This window comes from Peromyscus maniculatus, chromosome 23 (genome assembly GCF_049852395.1).
Source record: "Peromyscus maniculatus bairdii isolate BWxNUB_F1_BW_parent chromosome 23, HU_Pman_BW_mat_3.1, whole genome shotgun sequence".
In the NCBI taxonomy this organism is placed as follows: Eukaryota; Metazoa; Chordata; class Mammalia; order Rodentia; family Cricetidae; genus Peromyscus; species Peromyscus maniculatus.
Genome location: NC_134874.1, coordinates 28,352,369 through 28,368,007, shown reverse-complemented (window position 1 = coordinate 28,368,007; position 15,639 = coordinate 28,352,369).

Here is a 15,639-nt window from a genome sequence, read left to right as displayed (position 1 = left end):
GAGACAGGGTTTCTCTGTGTAGTTTTGGTGCCTGCCCTGGATCTCACTCTGTAGCCCAGGCTGGCCTTGAACTCACAGAGATCTGCCTGCCTCTGCCTCCTGAGTGCTGGGATTAAAAGCCTGTGCCACTACTGTCCAGCCACCTATTATTTTTTTAAACAGAGTCTCTCATTGGCCTTGAACTGGCCAATTGACCTAGGCAAGATGGCCAATGAGCCCCAGGGAGCCTCCTGTCCTGGGTTTACGAACGTGGGTTAGTTACCACGCCTGTTTTCTCACGTGGGTGCTGGGGATCAAACCCAAGTCTCACGTTTGTATGGCGAGCACGGAATTATCTCCTCACCCGCTGCTAAATTCCTAACTTACAAGTTCCCAAAGTCAACCAGCTACCCTTGTCTCCCCACCCTCAACCTCGGCCAGCCCCCCTCTGCTGAAAATCTTCTTCCTGCCTTCCCTGGTGGCACAGGCTTGTCATCCCAGCTGTTTAGAAGACTTAGGCGTGAGCATTGGGAGTTCAAGACCAGCTTGGGCTGCACAGTGAGTTCCATGCCAGGCCGGGCAAGGTAGTGAAATGTTGTTTCAAAGGGGAAAAAAAAGAAAAGGAAGAACAAGAGGAGGAGAGAAGGAGGAGAAAAAGAGCTGGGGATACAGCTCTGCAGCAGCATGCTGGGCTCCTGGGGTGTTGTTCCAACACAGCCTTCCACGTGTCAATTGTCTGACAGACTTTCTGCTCTGCAGGGTCTAAGGAGCCTAAGGAACCCATCTGAGTTCGCCATCATCAGGGCCTCAGTGTGTGAAGTTTTGTCAACTGGTAAAGCTGTTTGGAAGGTGGTGGAAACACTTGGGTATGGAGCCTGGCTGCTGGAGATAAGCTGTGTGTGCTGAGGACAGAGGGAAGAAGGATATTAACAAAGATATCTCACTTCTACTGAGCCACACGCCAGCCCCTCACTGGGGGATTCTAGGCAGGTGCTTTACCACTGAGCCACACCCCAGCCCCTCACTGGGGGATTCTAGGCAGGTGCTTTACCACTGAGCCACACCCCAGCCCCTCACTGGGGGATTCTAGGCAGGTGCTCTAACCACTGAGCCACACCCCAGCTGTCTCTTTGTTGTTGTTTGCTTGTGTGGTTGGTGTCCTTTAACTGTCAACTTGACACATCCTAGAGTCTCAGTTGAGGAACTATATAGTTCAGATTGACGGCGTGTGGGCATGTCTGTAGTGAATGGTCTTGATTATTAAATGATGTAGGAGGGCCCAGCCCACTGCAGGTGGCGCCATTTCCTGGGGAGGTGAACCCTGGGCTGTGTAGGAAGGTTAGCTGAACGTGAACCTGTGAGCAAGCCCGCAAGCAGTGTTCCTCCGTGGTTTCTGCTTCAGCTTGCTGCCCTGGCTTCCCTCATTGATAAACTGTGACCCAGACGTGTAAGCCAAACAAGCCCTTTCCTCCCCAAGTTGATCCTGGTCGGGATGTTTTATCGCAGAAACAGAAAAGGAAACCAGATTAGTCCCATGAGCCGAACCCTCATGTAGCTCAGGCTTTGAACTTGCTGTGTAGCCAAGGAGGGCTTGACCTTGAATCCCCCTGCCTCCACCTCCTGAGGGCTGGGCTTACACCACTGTGTCTGGGTCTCTGATTCCTGTCTGGTGCCATGCAGGAGAGAAGTTTCCACCATCACGAACAGGAGCTAGTCCCGACACCACACCTTCCTGCCCCGATGGACCCATGCCCCCTGAATCCCTGAGGCATAATAAATCTTTTCTCTCCCTGACTGCGTGACCCTGATGAGAAAAGTATCTGACGCAGCACCCTCGGCCACTTTCTTTCAGGTGGCTTTTCCTTGCCCACCACCTGTGACAGGGAGCTCACTTCCCAAGCGTGTCCTTAAGGCAATTCAGACCAGCATCTGTGTGGGCTACTGTGATGAAGAACTCATGATCCACTAGTGACCCCAAGGTTGGGAACAATTTAGTGACCTAGTTAGACAGTGCCTATGAGTTGATTCATGCACTACATAGCTGTTGAGGACTTTCTGAGTCACCATGCCCTGTGGTGAATAACACCAGTGTGGCTCTAAGAATGACAGAACCAGAGAATGCCACCACCCATTCAGAGGAGCTTGCTTCGGTGGGCAGATGTCCCCACATTGGGCCTAGAATACAGAGGCGATGGTGAGTTTTGTTTGTGGGTCTAGAGAGAAAAGGTAAGTTTCTGAATGTGCGAGCACACCCATAAAGGTGTGAAGTCACATAGCACCAGAGGTCACGGTCAAACAGGGAGACATGGATGATGAAAGAGTAGCCTCCAGGGTCCATAGAAAGCTGGATGTGGTGGCATACCAGTAATCCTAGCACCCAGGAAGCTGAAGTCGGAGGACCAGGAGTTCAAAGCCAGCCTAGGTTACACAGTAAGACCCTACTTCGAAAAAACAAACCACAGCAATAAATAGCCAGGGAGATGATTCAGTCTGGGTTTGATCCCCACACAAGCAAACCAGGCATAAGAGAGCAAACTTACAATTCCAGCTGGGAAGACAGAGATAGGCAGAACCTAGGACTTGCTGGTCAGGTAGCCCGGCTGGATCAGCAAGCTACAGGCCAAGGGAGAGACCCTGTCTCAAAAAACAAGATGTAGAGTTACTGAAGAAAGTACGCAAGGTTGACCTCTGACCTTTACACACACACACACACACACACACACACACACACACACACACACACTAACAACTTCGCACAAAGGACCCAGAGAAGAGTGTCCAGGCCTGGCATCAACCTCCATTTCCTCTGGTTTAGACTACCTCAGGAGCTCAGAGGGGTAGACTGCCCCTGCCCCTTTCTCCTCGAAGCCATCAACCCACAGCTATTTTTACAGCAGGACGTCTGAAGCCATGGGTCCTTTGAACAGACTCCTCTCGCGTGTGTGTATAGTATGTACACCCTGGCTTGGCCCACCCTCCCGTGGCCATAGCTATAAAATAGGCCTGAGGCATTCGGGGAGACATTCTTCTGGTTTTAAAGGCTGTCTTGCCTCTTCTAATGAGAGGAAGCCCCTTTCTGGGGATGTAAGGGGGCAGCTGGAAAGGAGGGGATCCCAGGGGTTTGGGGAAAAAAGCAGAGCACCCTCTAATTGCCCTCAAAACATCTCCACCACTGCCTGGTAATTAGAGTTGAGGGAAGTGATTTGCCAGTTCCTTTGGGATGAGAGGAAGATCAGGGGAGACAGGAAGACTACTAGACTGTAAGTCGGGGTTCTGCCTGGCACACAAACGGTTAGGTTGCAGAAGCTCCTAGCCAGACCTAGTCTTTGACTCCTAGGCAGGTTCTGGCCTATCCAGAGTCCAGCTAATTTTCCTCAGTAACGCTACATCTTGTTTTTTGAAACAGGGTCTCTCCCTTGGCCTGTAGCTTGCTAATCCAGCCTGGATCAGTGGCCACAGGACTATGGGAGATGTCCTTCCTGAATACATGACAGACCTGAAGCTCACCGTTGGGGGGAGGGGTCTGCTCCTTTCTGTTGCTGTGATAAAAATACGCTGATAAAACCAATTTGGGGAGGAAAGAGTTTATTCCATCTTATACTTTCAGGTCACAACCCATCATCAAGGGAGGTCAGGACAGGAACTCAAGTCAGGAACCTGGAGATAGATAGATAGATAGATAGATAGATAGATAGATAGATAGATAATAGATAGATAGATAGATAGATAGATAGATAGATAGATAGATAGATAGTGCCTGTCCTGTGTGTCTGACATGTTTATTAGAACCCACAAAGGTCAGAAGAGTGCAGGACTTCCAGGAGGTTGTAAACCAACCTACATGGGTTGGGGGAACTTGGCCTTGGCCCTCTAGAAGAGCTGTATAGGCTCTTAACCACTTTACCATCTCTCCAGCACACCAGCTAGCTTTACTATATATCACATAACCACCTGCCTAGGGAATAATGCCACCCACAGTGGCTGCCCCCCCTACATCAATTAATAATGAAGATAATCCCATATAGACACATCCACGGCAAACCCCATCAAGACAATTGCTCAATCAAGGTTTTCCTTCTAGATGATCCTAAGCTGTGTCAAGTTTGCAATTAAACCTAACTATCACGGAGTCAGAAAAATGACCATTCATGGCTTTGGGTGTTTCCTCTGGAGCCAGTGTCCTTTGGGCCATGGTGGTCCCAAGGGAACCATGGTTCATTGCTGGGGAATGGTGGACAGGGATGTCCAAGTAGCCATCCTGCCCCAGAAAGGCAGGCCACAGTGTTCACTTTGCATCTGCTTTGCCCTCAATATAAGGAGGGGGTGAAGGGGATAAGTTCTACAATCCCGAGACATGTTCATCTGGGTTTGAGACTGTATTGGTTAGTGTCATGCCATGATGACAGGAACTTTTGGCTCAGGACTTCAGAGGGGTCCATCCATCCTGCTGATGGGAGCAGTCCTCACAGGACTGTGGGCCAGGAGGCAGAGAGAGCAAAACCAGAAGCAGGGACATGGTGTAACTTTCCAGGCCCACTTCCAGGACTGCTTTCTTCAGACAAACCCCACCTTCTAGAAGTTTGAGAACCTCCCCCAAACAGCGCCCCCTGGTGGAGAACAAGCCTTCAAACATGTAGCCCTGGGAGAGGGGGGGTGTCACATTCAAACTGTAATGGTCATAATGCCGTAGACAATCTTGTCTCCTACCAATGACCACCACACAGGGTTTGGAGCCATGGCTTCTTATTTGTTTGTTTGTTTTGAGTCAGGTGATGGGTGATGGTGCTCTGCATGCTGTGAATGTGTTGTTCTCATTGGTTGATAAATAAAATGCTGATTGGCCAGTAGCCAGGCAGGAAGTATGGGTGGGATAAACAGACAAGGAGAATTCTGGGAAGAGGAAGGCTGAGTCAGGAGTCGCCAGCCAGACACAGAGGAAGCAAGATGTGAAGGCAGAACTGAGAAAAGGCACCAAGCCACATGGCTAAACATAAATAAGAATTGTTGGTTAATTTAAATGTAAGAGCTAGTCAATAGTTAGCCTGAGCTAATGGCCAAACAGTTTTAATTAATATAAGCCTCTGTGTGTTTACTTGGGTCCGAGTGGCTGCAGGGCTGTGGGAGCCAGGCAGGACAAAACAAAAAATAAAAAAACTTCAGCTACAGTCAGACTTTCTGTAAGCGGATCTCTAATTCACTCTATAGCCAAGGATGGCCTTGAACTCTTGATCCTCCTGCCTCTACCTCCTGAGTGAAGGATTATAGGTGTGTGCCACCATGCCTGGGTTATTCGTGCTTGGAGATCAAACCCAGGACTTTATGGAAGCTGGGCAAGCAATCTTCCAGCATGGTTTATAAGGAACCTCCACGGGCAGGCACATCACTGGACTCTCCAGCAAAGCCACATGCTCACAGATGACCCAGTCCATGTTACACACGAAGAAACTAAGATATGTGGTCGTATAAGGACTGGGACATGGGTGTATCCAACTTCATGATCGACCTATGCAGGGCCTCGGAGCCCCGGAGTGTGGAGGGAATCTGATCCTCCCAACCCCTCACAGATACTCAAATGTCACTGCTTTGGGGGCTGGAGAGATGGCTCAACAGGTAATGGTGCTTGCCACCAAGCCTGATGACCTGAGTTCCAATAGCGGGACACATATGGTGAGAGGAGAGAGCTGACCCCCACAGGTTGCCCTCTGATCTCCACTGCACACACACACACCAAATAAACAAATGGAAAAGGAAAATTAATATCACTGCTTTGGTGATTGTTTATGGTTATGTAAGGAACCAGTCCACACAGTGTGTGCCTGCAACCCAGCACTCTGTTCACTGAGGATTGAGAGTTCAAGGCCAGCCTATCTCAAATAGACGACAGACAGAGTCAGCTCACAGCCCAGTGGGGTGTTTACAGGGATTGTGGACTAGAAAGTCAGATGGGGCTTTAGAGAAGATAACACACTTAAGTTCAGAACCTCCCACGGGAAGATGGCGGTGCAGAGACCATCCGGGAGTATGAACAAGTTACTTTTCCCATTGATGTGACAAGATAAAATTTAAGGAAGGAAGGGTTGATTTGGGCTCACAGGCTGAGGGTACGGCCTGCTGTGGTAAGGAAGGCATAGTTGCAGGAGCGTAGGGCAGCAGGTCACATGGCATCCATGGTCAGGAAGCAGAGAGAGATGGACGCTGGTGCTCAGCTCACTTTCTCCTGTGTTGTTCAGTACAGGACACAAATCCATGGGATGGGGTCACCCATGTTCAGGGTGGGTCTTCCCACCCCAACCCAGTTTAGAAACTTCCTTACAGACACCCAAGGATAGATGCCTGTCCCATGATGATTCTAGATGCTGTCAAGTAGACAGTCAGCATCAATAATTACAGGCTGGGTCATGTATGTTTGCTGTCTGGACTGGAAAGATTTCAAAGACACTGTAGGTTGACCAGAATGCTGTGACTTGGGCTTCATTACGATATGGCCACCTCTTTCCTGGTAGTCAGACTTGGCCTATGGCGAAAGTCCAGGGCTGTAACAAAAATGTCCCAGGAAATAATGTTGAAAGAGCCTCAGATTATGTGACGTAACCTCAGGAAGCCATGGTGATCCTTCTGCCCTCCTTTGTTGGTAGAAGCAGCGACAAGAGCCTGCTCCGTGGGGTGAACAAGAGAGGCTGGGGCCAGCCTGCACTCAAACAGCCTTAGAAAGCAGTGCAGGACCACAGATCTGACAGGCTGTAGAGCAGAAACTCATAGTCGGCCTTTCTTCAGGACCTACCCACAGGAAGGACAGGAAACCCTACCACTCGTGAGACAGTGTGATGGCAGGGGCATTCTCTACAGCCAAGAGGGACCAGAGTGGGGAAGGGGGGAGGGTCTAGTCCTGTTATGATTTAATTGTTTTGTTTTGGTTTTGATTTGTGAGACAGAATCTCACTAAATTGCCTAGACTGTTATCAAGTCACTAGGTAACCCAGGATGCCCTTGAATTTATAATCCTCCTGCTTCTGCCTCCCAGGTGCAGGGGCTTCAGGCCAGTGAAGCACCATGCATGGCTCTGTTATGGTTTCAATCGGAAATGTTCCCCATCGGGCCCGTGGACGTGGCTCAGTGGGTAGAGTGTTTACCTGGCGTGCACAGAACTCTGGTTGATCCCCAGCGCCACGTATACCCAGCATCAGGTGTACCCCTGTAGTTCCAGCACTTAGGAAGTAGAGTCAGAAGGATCAGAAGTTCATCTCCACCTACACGGTGACTTGGGTTATATGAGATCTTGTCTCCCTTCTTCTCTCTCTCTCTCTCTCTCTCTCTCTCTCTCTCTCTCTTTATTTATGGATGAAACAAGGTCTCATTATGTATGTAGTCCTTGCTGTCCTAGAACTCCTCATGTAGATCAGGCTGGCCTCTAACTCACAGAGATGGTGTGTGTGTGTGTGTGTGTGTGTGTGTGTGTGTGTGTGTGTGTTGCACACATACATGTGAATGTCAAAAGGCCACCTCAAGTGTCATTTCTCAGGAGACTGTCCACCTTGTCTTTTGAGACAGGGTCTTGTCTTGGCCTGGAGTTTTCCCGTCTGCCTAAGCTGGCTGGAACAAGCCCCAGGGAACTCCGGGGATCCCCAGGGATTCCCCACCCCACCCCACCTCGGCCTTCTCCCTGAAGGGTTTCAAGCATGCACCACCATGACAGCTTTTGTATGTGGGCGATAGGGATCAAACCCAGGCCCCTGTGCTTGTAAGACAAACACTGTACCAACTGAGCCATCTCCCTAGACTTGAGTTTTGGGATTTTTGAGGCAGTCTCATTATGTAGCCCTGGTTAGCCTGAAACTCATGTTGTATAGTCCAGAATTCTCCAGAATTCAAAAACCTCCTGCCTCATTCTCCCAAATGCTGAGAGGGCCGGCATGTACTGCCAAACCCAGATCGTAATTCTCTTTCTTTTCCCCAAGAGCCAGGAGGACCTCATTCCTTGGGCAGCTGGGGAAACTGAGGCCTGGAATACAGGCGGGTGCATTCAAGGGGCCACAGTGTTTCTAGTGGAGATGAAGCCCGCCCATCTCAAAAGGGAGCTGAACAACCCAGGACCTCAGTTCCTTCCCTGCGGCAGCCTCCACCCCGGCAGCTCAGGCGGGGCCTGGTCTGAGGCCTCCCCAAGGCCTACAGACTGCCAAGCAGGCCCAATTTGCTCTACTAATGGGAGCTTTACGCTGCCCAAAGCCTCCTCCCACCCTCCCCTGGGGGCCCCCAGCTGACAGCCTATGAACTGAACAAACTATAATTATATAGAGCCACATCCGCCCTCCTGACTGAGCGATTAGCCAAGATCCAGGTGAGGGAAGCTTACTGGGGCCGGCCCTGGGGTGCGGCCAGCCACCCAGCCCCTTCACACCCACAGGTGAGACGCCTCTCCCCGGTACAGACTCCTCCCTCAGCATGACCTCAGGCCATTCTTTGAGCCTAGCTTCCCATCACAAGCTGGGGCCTGACAGGGGATTGAAAAAAGTAGGCGCGACCTCCAGAAGGCCCGCACCCGCAGCGCGCGGCTTTCACCTCGGAACAGTTTGGATTAATAGGGAAACCGCAGACTGCACAGACACTCAGGTGTCCCAGCCCCAGCGAGCTTCCCAGGGCCCGCCCCCGAGCCACACCCCCTGCCCCTCACTGGTAGATTCTAGACACGTGGTCCACTACTGAGCCCCGCCCCCAGCCCCCTTTTTTATTTTGAGGCAGTCTTGCCCGGTGGTACAAAAGCCTTTCTTTCATCCCAGCTACCCCGGAGGCTGAGGCAGGTGGAGCTCAAGATGGCCTGATCTACAGAACGACTTCCAGGCCTGAGTGAGTTCAAGGTCATCCTGGGCAACTAGTGACCCCCAAAAGGTGCTACAGCCCTTACCCTCTGTGATGACAGAGACAAGGCGATTCCATCATTGCCTATGTCGGGTAAAAAGACATCACACGCTGCACCGTCTTAGAAAGCTTGTGTTGTTTGTATATGCTGTTGAGATGTGGATGTAATGCCTGGAGCTGTAGCAGCTGTGTTGGGGCCAGGTGAGGGCTTTAAAGACACAAGGCAAGTGCCCAAGGTGGTGAAGAGAAGGGGAAAAATGAGAGAGACGCTGAGGCCATCATAGACATATATATATATATGATATATATATATATGATATATATCATATATATATGTATATATATTAGAATCTCCTATCTCAGGACTTCTTATATGCTATATATAAAATGTTTATACCATTCTTAGGTTGTTCTGCTACTCAGCCAAACACAATCATTTAGTGTGTGTGTGTGCACGCACACACATCATGCACACACAAACCAGAGGTCAGCCTCAAGTGCTGTTCCTCAGGAGCCATCTACCTTATTTTTTGTGGGGAGAGGTGCTCACCCATGTGGGCACATGGGAAGGCAGAGGTCAATGTCACGTGTCTCCCCTATTGATCTCTGCTTTATTATTACTATTATTTTTAATTTTGGATTTAGTTATTATACTTTTATGAGTATTTTGCATGCCTGTGTGTGTGTGTGTTACGTGTGTACCTAGTGCCTGCAGAGGTCAGAAGGGGGCATCGGATCCCCCAGGACTCGAGTTATGGATGGTTGTGAGCCACCATGTGGATGCTGGGAACTGAACCTGGGTTCTCTGCAAGAGCAACAAGTGCCCTTAATCACTGAGTCATCTCTCCAGCTCTGCTGAGTGTTGTTGTTGTTGTTGTTGTTGTTTTTTTTTTTAGTGTCTCTCACTGGATCTGGAAGTCACCCAGAATGGCTAGCCAACGAGCACCAGGGTCCTCCAGCTCCCACCGCTCACCACTGAGGGGACAGATGCATGCCACATGCCCAGCTGTTTACAAGGGTGCTGGAGACCTGAACTAACGTTCTGATACCTGTGCAACAGGCATTTTAACCACTGAGCCGGGTCCCTAAGCCCCAACTTGGCTTTGGAAGAAGGGTCTCTCACTGAGACTAGGAACTCACCAATTCAGTTAGACTGACTGGCCAGGGAGGCCCAGGATCCTGTCTCTTCTTCCCAGCAATTGAGATTGCAAGAGTATATACCCAGTTCTTTATGTGGGTTCTGGGACTCGAACTCAGGTCCTCATGCTTGCCGGGCAGGCACTTTATGGACAGCCATCTCCCAGCCCCCAAACACAATCCTCAGTTACTACAGCTTCGCCTTGGAGGACAAACAGTGCAATGGACTCCAGGGATTTCAGGCTACTGACTCCAGGAAGTGCCGTACGGCGGGGGCTCGCATCATTTATTCATGAGGAGGCCACGAGGGTCGGGAGGCCTGCTACTAAGACTTACCTAAGCCTCCTGCCCAGCTCCCTAACCACACCCTAGTGTGTTAGAGACCGCGCCCCCTCCCTGGGCCCCGAGAGCCAACTTGCGCAGCAGCCCAGCCTCGAGGCCCCGCCCCCTACTCTCTGGAGGAGCCGAGGTTCTGCTTTCCAGAGAACAAGCAAGTGTCTCTGCTCAGCCTTGTTTACGGTTGTTGAACTATTTTCGTCAAATTAATTAAATACATGCTAAATCTTCTCCAATTTGTTGTGCAACAAATTAAAGACGCTAAGATCGCGAAATGCACACAAAACCTGTTTGTTCTGATAAATACCCACGTGACAGCCCTGAGTCAGGTGGTCTAGAATCTGCCTGCACCCAAGCCCTGCACCAGGGCAGAACTCTGACCACCCCCCATACATCCCAAGGTGCCCGGACTCCCAGGGAGTACCCAAGGCTTCCCATGCTTCCCTATCCATTATACAAGTGTGTGTGTGTGTGTGTGTGTGTGTGTGTGTGTGTGTAAGTCATAGGACAACCTTGGGTATTATTTTTCCTTAGACACCATCCACCATTTTTTTGAGACAAGGTTGCTCAGTCCTGGAACTTTCCAAGTAGGCTAGGTGGCTAGTTTTCAAGCCTGTCTCCATTGCCCTAGTCCTGGGATTACAAATTGGCTCCACCATAGTCAACTTTTTTTTTTTTTTTTTTTTTTTTTAGTTTTTTAATTGTCTTTTTGGGGGGCAGGTGGTTATTTTAAGACAAGATTTCTCTGTGTAGCCTTGCCTATCCTGGAACTTACTCTGTAGATCAATCTGGCCTTGAACTCACAGATCTGTCTGCCTTTGCCTCTGCCTCCTGAGTGCTGGGATTAAAGGTGTTGTACCATCATGCATTTTTTTAAACCCAGGTTCTTAAACAGTGGGTTCTGGGGATCAAACTCAGGTCCTCATGCTTGCACAGGAAACACCTTACCGATAGAACCGTCTCCCAGCTCCCACCATGGTGACTCTTGATATTGAGAACACGATCTCCTGGGAACCCAGAATAGAGGTACCCAGGCAAGTTCACACCCTGGGATGTTGGCTGTCCAGCTGCAGCCTGGGTAGGTGACCACTATGCACACAGGATTTTCTCCCAGCTCCAGACTCTTGTTCCAGGCAAGGCTTTGGCTGAAGAAGTCAAACCATGGCCCCAGGAGTTCCCTGTGCTCTAGAATGTATGCCAACATCATTTCCTCCTTAATCCAGCCCTCCATACACACTCTGGCGTGTCTCCATTGTCACATCCAAACAAGGTGGACCACCTTTATGAACCTTCTTCACTCTTGCAAGGCTGGTGAGATAAAGATGTCCCAGTAAAGAATAATCATAGAGACCCTACATGTACAAGCCTGTGTATTGCATATTAAAATTGTGCAATTATTATATATCAAATTTAGAACATTTATAGATAATATATAATATTATACATATGTAACATATAATAAGTCATTGTAAATGATAGTCAATCTACTGTGCTATAGGGCACCAGAACTTATTCTCCCATTTGACTATATGTGTGGATATATAATTTGATATTCAATCCTCTCTTTTATCTAGCTACTTTCCAATCTTTAGTAATCACTATTCTGCCTTTTCTTCTTTAAGATCAACTCGTTTGCTTCTATATAGTAAGCACATATGATACTTGTCTTTCATGGTATTTGTCTTTCTGTGTCTGAAAACCACATACTAATAAGATCTGCAAATGACCTGAAGCTTGCTTGGAGACCCTCCACAGTAGAGGCTCCTGGGCTCCAACAGGTGCTCAGGTATATGGATCACCTGGAAGGAGAGAGAAAAAAGAGAATGAAGAGTCACAGGTCATGGTAGCACATGCCTGTTCTATATCCAGCTAAACTAGCCAGGAACCCTGAATTCTATACCCAACTAAATTAGCCAGCATCACAGGTGGTTTTTGAGACTCTCAAACTTCCAAAACACCTGTCAATTCCTCTAAGAGGAAGGAAAGTATAAATAACTCAAGACAGAGAGAGAAGGGGGATGCACACAAAAGTGGTCCAGCCCAGGGGAATAACAAAGAGTAACCCTGGACAACAAGATCCAGGTTAGCAAAAAGGATGGGCGAGAGCAAACAGCAGTGAGAAAGAGTTCAGTGAGGATGGGGGATTCCATAGATCTTATAGTTTTCCCGAAGCTTTAGAACAACTTAAGAGGCAATAAACAGAAGCGAAAGAACATTTAGAATCTGCCACAGAAGTAAGAGCAGGAGGAAAAGCTGAAAAGACCAGAGTCGGCACAAGACACACCAAGACTGAGTTCTCAGCACAAAGATTTATTTGCTCCAGAGGGACAAAGGGCAGGGAAAAGAGACAAACACAGGAGGTAGAGGATGAAGGAACAAGGGAGAGGGGAAGGGATGTTTGTCCGGGGTGTGGGGAAAGGGGGCAAAGGACTGCCTCTGGATAGAGAGGAGACAGATGTATCCCATAGGCAAATGGCAGTTTATAAAGATAAAAAAGGAAACCTTGTGTTAGGACAAATTGTTTTGTTTTGCTTGGGTGTGTTAATTAGGTAAGCCAAAAGGGGGCTTTTGGTTGCTGGACTTCAATACTTTGATAGCTGGACCTTGGTAGTCAGCCCCAGGAAGGGGAAGTGGTCAAATAAGAGAACAGACCTTGGCGGCCAGTTTTAGAAATAAAATCTAACAGTTTAGCCAGGCAAAGGGAATCGGGGAAGGGTAAGGACTGCCAGAGCCATGCTTGCCAAGATCGGGCCTGCCAGAGCCCCTCAAAGGCCACAACAACAAAACAAAACGGTGCTCCACATACTCACATAACCCTAGCAACAAACACACCGTTCGTTCATTCTCAGTTTTCCTACTCAGCCTATGGATGTGGCCAAAGATGGCTTAATTAAGGTTAAAAAGGCAAATATTTCCAAACACCACAACAGAAAAGCTCAAATGGCAGATGTAGACAGGGAAAATGAGGAAGAGCATGGACATAAACACAACACGCGATGATGTCTTTGACATAGACAACACGGTGTTAATACTTTAAGCTAGGGGCATTCTGGAGCCTTTAAAAGTGGGGGACTGGAGCTGAAGAGATGGACCAGTGGTTGAGAGTGCTTGCTGATCTTCCAGAGGACCAGATCCAGTTCCTCAGCACCTATATCAGGCAGCTCCAGCACCAGGGGATCTGACATCTTTTTCTGGCCTCCTCAGACACCGCAGGCATGTGCACATACCACACTCAGAGCCACAAATTAAAAACAAATAGAAAAAAACAATCTCAGGTGGGGCAGTGGTGGCGCACGCCTTTAATCCCAGCACTGGGAGGCAGAGCCAGGCCGATTTCTGTGAGTTCGAGGCCAGCCTGGGCTACAGAGCGAGATCCAGGACAAGCACCAAAACTACACAGAGAAATCTGTCTCAAAAATAAATAAATAAAATAAAATAAAATATTCTTTTGAGGAAATGTGGAGTGGTAATTTTGGAAGGGAGACAGGATGGGGGAACTTAAGTGATGTCCGCAGTGCTCTGGCCAGGAAGTCTCCAAACACTGTTAGTCCTTTCGTTGTTATAAGGAAACGCCCGACACACACAGCTGAAACAAGGGAAGGTTTGTTCTCTGAGTCACAGATTCAGCCCATTGTCTCAGGACGGAGGCAAGGTAGAGCGTCGTGGTGGAAAACACTCGGAAACTGCACACTTCATGGGAGACAGGAAGCCGACAGAGGAGCAACAGGGAGTGTCCAAGGACAGACAGGTCTTTTGGAGACCCACCCTTAATGACCCACTTCCTCCAGCCCCACCTTCCCCAGCTCCATCTCCTCTGGACAGTTTGCTTCAACTTTGATTTTCTTTTGCAAAGCCAGGCCTGGGCCCCATAGAGGCAGGAGGCCACGCTCTGCTTTATCCGCTGTTCCAAGATCCCCCAGAAATCCAGGACCATCTTCCTGTCCCTCCCCCATCTCGCTCTTTCTGTCTCTGAGTCTCTCTCTCTCTCTCTCTCTCTCTCTCTCTCTCTCTCTCTCTCTCGTGTTTGTGATCTCTGTGCATACCTGCTCATGTGTGTGCACGTACACATATGTGTGCATGAGGCCAAAGGACACCTTTGGATGTCATTCCTTTGATGTTGTCCACCCCTTGGGCTACTTCATTTTCATTTTGTTTTGAGACAGAGTCTCATGTAGCCCAGGCTGGCCTCACATTCACTATGTAGCTAAGAATAATCTAGAACTTCTGGTCCTTCTGCCTCCATCTCCCCTCTCTGCTGGGGTTAGAGGAATGAATCACCATAACTAATTTACAGGGTGCTAGACAAGCACTCTCTCAACTGAGTACATCCCCTGCCTGTCCACCTTGGTTTTCTGAGACAGGGTCCTTGCTGACCTTGAACTCATCAATCTGGCTGTGCTGTGGGACTCTAAGCACATCATGCCTGCACACCTGCCTTTTTTTTTTTTCTTTTTTCTTTTTTTTTGGTTTTTCGAGACAGGGTTTCTCTGTGTAGCTTTGCGCCTTTCCCTGGAACTCACTTGGTAGCCCAGGCTGGCCTCGAACTCACAGAGATCCGCCTGCCTCTGCCTCCCGAGTGCTGGGATTAAAGGCGTGTGCCACCACCGCCCGGCGCCTTTTTTTTTTTTTTATGTGAGATGTGGGGCTGAAACTTAGTTCTTCATAAGGAAAGCACGTTACACATCGCTGATGATCTATCTCCCCAGCCCCGTATCTGAACCTACCCAAATTCCCATACACACTTTCCCCCTGGTTTTCCAAGTCCTCACACTGAGATAGCAGGGAGATGAGCTGGCTTTGGTGTGAACAACAGTAACACAGTGTGAGACACTAAAGCCCCTTTCCTCTCAGGGAGGATCCAGCTGTTATCTGCAAACATCTGCCAAAGATGTCACCGGGCCACGGTCTCTGTCCCAGATTGCTGAACCATGGGTGGATGGCTTCAGGGAAGGAGATGTTCAAATAAGGAAGCCATCTAGAGAGGAGTGAGTTCCCTGCCGCAGGAGGTAGGTGAATAGAGACCTTACAAGTACCCAGGAGCTACGGGCTGGGCAGGAATCCAGCACAAGATAAGGAATTCCCGCCCCCCCCCATCCTAAAAAAATCCTGAAAAAATAGGATAAGAGCAATGGGATGGGGGACAGAGAAAAACAGGACCTACGGCCAAAACATGGTACCAAAGTGGCAGCTGATGAGACACTCGTTCAAGAGGGAAATGAAACTTTGTTTTGGTTTGGTTTTTGGTTTTTCGAGATAGGTTTCTCTGGGTAGTCCCTGCCTGTTCTGAAACTCATTCCATAGACCAGGCTGGCCTCAAATTTACAGAGATCCACC